The sequence below is a fragment of the Arvicanthis niloticus genome, chromosome 12 (genome assembly GCF_011762505.2).
Source record: "Arvicanthis niloticus isolate mArvNil1 chromosome 12, mArvNil1.pat.X, whole genome shotgun sequence".
Taxonomy (NCBI): domain Eukaryota; kingdom Metazoa; phylum Chordata; class Mammalia; order Rodentia; family Muridae; genus Arvicanthis; species Arvicanthis niloticus.
Window position 1 is genome coordinate 12,788,553 of NC_047669.1, and position 7,841 is coordinate 12,796,393.

The window sequence follows — 7,841 nt, forward strand, 5'->3', positions numbered from 1 at the left end:
TTGGACAGCTTCATTTCTTTGTTCTGTCATAGGTGTCCTATCTGGGATGAATAGATATTTATTCATACCTCCCCAAGAGAGGCCACTAAACTGTGTGTCAATGCCACCCACTGATGGCTTTTAGCCATCTGTGTTTCTTTGGCATATATTATCCTGTGCTAATAGGACATGGGCAACTCTACCAGTCAAGGGTAACTGAGGACTTCCTTCTCCTTTGTCCTTTGTTTCAGCCAGTGTAAGAAACCAAATGCATAGGTTACATGTGAACGTACAGGTCTAATCTCTCTTGCTTGCCTTCATCACCGACTTTACTTCAGTGTCAGATTAGGAACAAATAGCAGTTAATAGAACTTGACTTTCAAAAGGATGTGATACTGGGATATTGGGAGTGACCGGCATAGTATAGTTATGTTACTCCAGTACTGATCTTGCTGAACTAGAGGCATTCGAAGCCGCAAATGTTTTGGGGAAAGGGTAGGTCACACAGTGTCACACACTGGAATGTCAGCTGCAAGAGAAAGGATGTGTCATCCACCTCCTCAGCTACTACCTACACGGGGACAGACAATGTAAGCCATTGATGAGGCAGGTGAGGTATTGTATGATTTGGATTGTTACCCAAATTCTATATCACAGGAGCATTCTAACTGATCCTCCTACCCCTATTCCTAACTTATAAACAAGCCAGACTCTTTATTTTAAAAATACATGAATTGGATGCTGTCACGCATCTGGTTAAAGCATTCCGAAATGTTTCCATTAATCTTTGATTAAGATCTTAGCCATGTGTATCCTGCCTCCTGAAGAAATTCTACCTCTTGTGCCATCTTCCTTCAGTCACCTCAGCCCACGTGAACTCTTTGCTTTTAACCCATTAACCCTGCCCTGCCCTGCCTGACTTTATTCTCCCATCATGCTCTTTCTCCTACACTTCAGATGAATATCTCTTCTCTCATTCTCAAGATCACCTCTCAAGAAAGGCTGGAAAGGTGGCTCAGTGGTTAAGAGCTCTTTCCAGTGGATGTGGGTTTACTTCTCAGCACTTACACAGCCCCTCACAAGAATGTCTGTAACTATATGTCCAGGGGAGCTGATATCCTTTTCTGGCCTCTCTGAGTACCAGGCATGCATGTGGTACCCAGATAAAACACTAACATACATAAAATAAGAAAATAAAGTTAAAAGCCTTTCCTAGCTATTTGATGTGAATTTCTCATATCACTTCCTCCTTTCCCTCTCATTTCACATCATTTCACTCTCTCTCCAGCTTCTGAGAATATCATGCTGACATAATTATATGTATTTACTTTGTTGCTGGCACTAAAATCTTCACATTTAATGTCTGTGTTTATATATCTAGTTTCTGAATCTGGTCTCCCCTCCCAGTTTTCTGTCTGAGCCACTGGTCACTGTAGGGACTTTGTTGATTCTATTACTTTGGGGGAACTTTTTTCTTGCTCATAAAGTGTCTGACTGGGTTCATTATTCATAGTTTCTAGAAGACATTTTTGGTAGCATATCTTCCAAGTCCACACTGGGATGTCCCAAGTTGCTCTGGACATTTGACACCTCCACACACACACTAAGGCAGTCCAGGTATAGGCAAGTCTAACCTTCCAAGAGATAATTAACAGCTCCTGATAGTTTCAGTGGTCTGTGCCTGCAGCTGAGTCTGGTATTCTAGGATCTGGGGTGGGACTCACAGACAGGACTTCTTATTATTCTTGTGAACTAATATGATATGGTTCATATCATATATGGATATGATAGTGAACTAGTTGACAATCAAGGCCTCTCTGGTTCTGAGATGGCTCCAGATGAAATAATGTCCATTTATAACTACTTATGAAATCAGAAAGGAGTGCTTCTTTAACACCCACAACTAAGCTAAGCTGATTTCTGATGCTTCTTTACCCCAGGGTAATACAATTTTTCCTTTTTTAGGGTTTTTTTGCTTTTGCTTTGTTCTTTTGCTTGCTTGCTTTTTTGAGTCAGTGTCTTGCTTATCTACGTCTAGCCTCAGACTCACTGTGTAACCAAGGATGATACTGAGCATCTGGTCCTCCTGCCTCTATTTCCCAAGCACTGGGATGGCAGGTATGTACCACACATTTCATTTATAAGGTGTAGGAGATCAAGCCCAGAGATGCATGTATGCTACGTAAATACTTTCCACACTGAACTACATCCTCTGCCCATAATTTGAGCTTTGATTCCTATCCTGTCTTATAGTTTAGATTATGATACCCAGCCCCAGAGCAGCAGGACAAAGTAAACAACCATTCCATTGAACTCGTCCCAAAATAAGTTAGTACAAACCCAAGGGCTCTTGTCTAGCATCTACAAAGCCATGAGTTCAATCCCCAGTGTTGATAAATAGATAAGTTCCAGGAATGCCCCAACTGCTGCATATGTACTTGGTCATCTTAGGTGGAAGGGTGTAGAAAAGCTTTCTCCATCTACTTCATTTGAACTCGGGTGGGTAGTGGGAGAGGATTCCTGGCGAATTTGATTGATTAGTGGACGTATGGGTGACTGCCCAAGCACTTGACCAGGTTCCAGTCCTGCTAAGCTCAGTCAGTCTGGGTATACTAGTTTGCCTATTGGTTGACTGATACTGTGGCATAATTATTCTTTGGAAGAACTAGAGTAACTTCTGGTGATATGCAGTTTCACACAGGATTGCTTTACTTCTCCACAATCAACTTTCCAATGTTACTACAAACTATTTAACCAAAAGACTGTTTTTTTGTTTGTTTGTTTGTTTGTTTTTTTTACCAGTATATATGGCTTGGGCTTACTCTAGTGTGCCAAGGTTTAGATCTTGATTATTCCAGTGGGTTTTCCTTTAGGTCCATGCTGTTTCTTTTGTCACAATACACCTGAATCCTATTGTCACCCAGCAATAAATAGTCATGGGCTATGTTGTCTCCAGAACTCAGACCTGATGTTAGGCTTTGTTTCCTTAATAGTGATAAGTAATGCAGGATTCAAGGGGTCTCTTTTCCTTCTCCTTCAGAAGGCATAGTCTGCAAAGTCCTATAGCATGAATTTCAAAAGGTGTTATTAAAGTTTCAAGTTCTGAATCTTCCTAAAACTTATCTTTTTACAGTAGTTCTCAATCCCTTTGGGAATGGAACAACCCTTTCACAGGGCTCTCCTAAGACCATTGAAAAACACAAATACTTAGATTATGATTTATAACAGTAGCAAAATATAGTTATAAAGCAGTAAGAAAAATAATTTTACTTATAAAATGGTTAGGGTCAGCACATCATGAAGAACTGTATTAAAAGGTCAGAGTATCAGGAAGTTTGAGAACCACTCCTTTGTCCTTTGAAGAACATAGACCTATAGATGTCTTATCAAAACTTCATACATAAAATCCATCTATTGTTCACCATGACTGATCTGCATGCTATTGATGTAAAGTAACATCAGTACATATGGTGTGACATCCTGTGGGTTGAATAAGCAACTCAGATATTTTGAATGTGCAATATAACAAAGAACAGAAGAGTTCCTCTAACCCTCAGGTAAAACTATAAATAAGTCTTGTTACACATCCCACATGAGTGTGAATTAGTTATGATCTTCCTTTATTATAAAAGTAAACAAGAGTGCATTCCTCAAGTCAATGCACTGAAGTTTTCAAGTCATAAACTTGAAAACTTCTCAGTCTTCACAGTCAAATTAAGGGACAAAAACCAAACCAAAACAACAACAAAAATTTCTCACAGAGGCTGTACTCAGCTTAGGTATTATTAAATTGCTGAGTTGGGATTATAATACCCTATCTATGGTCTCTGAGAGCCATTTGATTTATTTGGGGGTCATATTGAGCCACCAAAAAAGAGGCATAATAAGGGTGCTTTCTGTGCATCTAATCTACCTTTTTTTAGCCATCCTCACAGAGGAGCCAATATCTACCATCATTAGAATATGATATTGCTTTTCAGTCTCAACTCTAGAGGAATAAGAATGGGACATATAAAGAGGTTTCTGCATGGTCTTTTTCTTATCTGAAAGCTCTTACTTTGAAAACCAAGATCCTAGTATGGGTATCACACTGCAATTTTACTATTCTAATAGAATACTCTGAAACTGGAAAAATGACCACTGAGAGGGTCTCTGGATACATTGAACTAGTTAGACTTTAATCAACATTCTGTTTATTGTGTAGCCATGTGGCCTTTGACTCCAACAGAAGTCCATTCTTAGCTTAGAACCTCTGTATTCAATGTCATACTTCAATAAATACTATAAACAAATGTAATGACATACTTTGCCTGGTTTAGTACAGTAAATGTAAATCACCTTGTTTAGGGATTTCATTTTAAGTGTTTCAAAACATTGAGTATGGAGTCATTTATGTATTTACAAAAGCTTTCTAAAAGACACAATGCATGTCTCTGAGTATCCTTACCTAGAGATTTCTTTAGAGAAGTCTAGATCAATCATTATGTCACACATCTGGAGGGCATAAAGGCATGCCCTACTGGCGTTCTCCAGCTGGCAAGCTATAAGCTTACTTAAAGCATTATGAGGGAGTTTTGGGAAAACATTTTTGTAACAGAGTCTTACTGTTCTCTGGTGTGAACTTTGTGGATGAGAACATTGTTTTGCAATATCAGGGTAAAAATGCCTGCTACACTTTTTTTTAAAAAAAAAAACTTTTTCTAGAGACCAAGATAGCACTTTAACCAATAGATTGTGGGTCTAAAAAAATGGGTGCAGGCCAAGAATTGAATCAGGGAATTGTGTGTTTATATTTACTCAACAACCCTCAGCCTCACACAGTCCACTTTCTTCTGTCGGACTTTACATGTTAGATGGAATCTTTATTGATAGCCATTTGTCATATCCTTAAGAATGACGTGTCTTGGCTAGACATGTCTCAACCCCTCTGGGTCAAACCCATTGGCTGCATCTCTAACATTTTTTTTGCTTGTCACTATTATAATTATAGCTCCCTGGTAGGTGAAGACCAGAATTTGATTCCTACTGTTTGAGAGTAGAAGGGTGTCACTCCTGTGGAAAGATAGAAAGTCCAACTCTGGTCATGTCTCATATTATTGGGCCTGACCTAAAAGAGGGGTTATATTGAAAGTCTTAGTGATACAGCAGCCCTACGTTCCACATTCCTCATGGCTTTGATGACCCATCCCTTGTTGGGGGCCGACTTTTAGCAGAAAGCGGCTATCAGCTTTGCAGCCATCTTGAGCCATATACCCTGACATAAGACTTGGATTACAATAGCCTACAACAGCTGAGCACACTCCGATAATCTTGGTTTAGATACCTTGAGATTAAAGGTGTGTGAGATTAAAGGTGTGTGAGATTAAAGGTGTGTGACTTAAGAGTATGACTTAGAAGTATAGACATCAGAGTTAGAGATAAGACCTAAGGGCATGATTAAAGGTGTAATTTAGAGGCATGGCTTAGAAGTGAGACATATAAAAGGCAGAGACAGAACAGATCAGAAGGTAGACTATAGAGGGAGAATCAGACAGTAGACACTTAGAGGAATAAACAGGATTGAATCACACCCTGTCTGGTCTCCATTCTTTGAGCCTGCCCTCACCCTCGCTCTTGCTGAACCCCGACCTGCGGACCAGAGCAGCAGCTTGGGCCAGGATACAGTGGCCGCCCAAACGTGGGTCGGCCCGGGCCTCAACATTTTGCCTGGGCTGCAACATTTATTTTGGCCGCCCCAACATGGGGCTAGTGTGTACCTCAACAATTCCTGTGACATCTTCTCTACTCCTCTTGGTTTTCTTGGCTTCACAGATCAATTTTGGCATATGCAGTTCCCCTGGTTTCTTTATTCCCTTTTTTCTATCGTCTATCAAAACACATGAAATGCATCTGTACTCAAAATCGGTTACCATCTCCCTTAGACTTCTATGAGCAAGGTACCTGAACAGTTGCTCTGCCCTGCTCATGGCGGTCCTTAGCAGGGTGTTGAAGCCCATGAGAAAATGTGCCCAAGTCAATGATTTTTTTAACTCCTTATTTTTCAGGCATTTCAGTAAAGTGCCCTCAGTATGCAACTTTTGGGAAATACCAGCAACTCCTTAGATTGCTTGCTTCCATTTATTATGAACAGAATCTCTCTCTCTCTCTCTCTCTCTCTCTCTCTCTCTCTCTCTCTCTCTCTCCTTTTGAAATTTAACCTTAGGTAGGAGGCTGGGACCCAAAAGAGGAAACAAATACACTCATGGTGTGGGATACCTGTTGTTTTATGTGAAGATACTTCTACAGCATCCTTCAGCCCCAGGAAGTCTTAGCTTCTACAAGGGTAGTGCAATCTTCCTCTAACAATCTTTGAGAGTTAGGAGATTCTGAACAGAAAAGTATCATTGGAATCTACTCAACCCTCCATTTATTTCAGAGTAACAGGTGTTTCCAGCCTATCTGCACCAAGCTCAGATGTCTCTATGACTTTAACCACTAGGTTCTCAGCCTGCAGCTTTGTTTTGTTTGGTTTTGTGAAGAGGCTCTTGACTCTTCATAAGTGATGAAGAGGCCATTTGTCTCCTCCTATACTTCAACCTTTAATTGCACATTAGGAATATAGGAATACTTGGTTTCTCAATTTCTCTCTCTCTCTCTCTCTCTCTCTCTCTCTCTCTCTCTCTCTCTCTCTCCTACATCTTAGTAATAACCACACAACCCTACTGTTTTACCAGTATATGAACTTAGAACTTATGAGAGTCTGCCTCTCCAGTAGATGTCTTCCAGGTCAATATCAGTGAAGTATCTAGTAATTATGCTCCTCTCTTCAACTAGATCTACATTCTATCTATATTCTATATACCTCAAGAAACATTCTACATTACTTTGGAGACAGAGTCTTACCATGTAGCCCTTGGTGGTCTGTAGTTTACTGTGTAGAGACCTGGGAAGCCAGCATGATTGGAAGTTGTTGTTGGTGGTGGGGGGTCCATCTTTGAACACAAGCTCATGGCCTTAGACTACTACAACCCCTTGGCTGGCTTCAATTGCAAAGATGATTGCTTGGCTTGAAGATCAGAATATCATCCACTACAAGACTGAAGAGAGAGGTAACTTGAGAAACACCCACAGCAGTGACTGACCCAGGTTCTTCTAATCTCAGATATGTTCATTGTCTTTTCAAGATTTAGGACGAGCAAGAAGCAATTTCCTGGCTTCTTGTTTTAGACTTGAATATGAAGATAATGCTGAAAAACATAAGGAGTTAGTACTTGATAACAGAAGAAATATTGAAAATTCGGCTAAAAGTGCAGAGCTATTGATTAACCAGGACATAAATAATCGGTATTTTAAGGCTGGTGTAATGGTTCTGGCTAACTTCTTTGAGATTTAGTATTATAATGATTACTTGATAAGGCTTAAGGCAACTCACAAGTTGGTTCAAGATACAGTTGCTAAGGCAAATTGAACCAGAAAGAGTTTACCTGTTGCTTTAGACAATCATATTCTTGGCTTTGACATTGGGTATGCAATTCTTAATGAAGCTGTTCAGATTCTGTGGTTCCTGCATATAGAAGAGCTCAGAGAGCTACAAAAAACAACCCTAATAAAGCCATAATAGTCATTAGACAATTGTTGCTGATACAAAGGCCACAAACTGGAGGAAGTTGGAAGATAAACATATCACGGTTTCAGCTTCTGACATGGTTAGGATGCTGGGAACAGTCTATACTGGCGCGTGTTTTATGTTTGGAAATCAAATATCACATTTTAAGAAAGGAGATGTTCTAGAAACTTACCAACACTGCTTTTTCCTTCTTTAATAAAATGTGGGAAAAGCAGAAATCACAAAGTAGAAAACAAAACAAACAAACAAACAAACA

At 39.8% G+C, this 7,841-nt stretch overlaps 1 pseudogene; it reads left to right on the forward strand.

The window, feature by feature from the left end:
• The first annotated feature begins 2,090 nt into the window (after positions 1-2,090).
• Positions 2,091-7,576, forward strand: LOC117718009 (RNA transcription, translation and transport factor protein pseudogene; annotated as a pseudogene).
• The last annotated feature ends 265 nt before the right edge of the window (positions 7,577-7,841 follow it).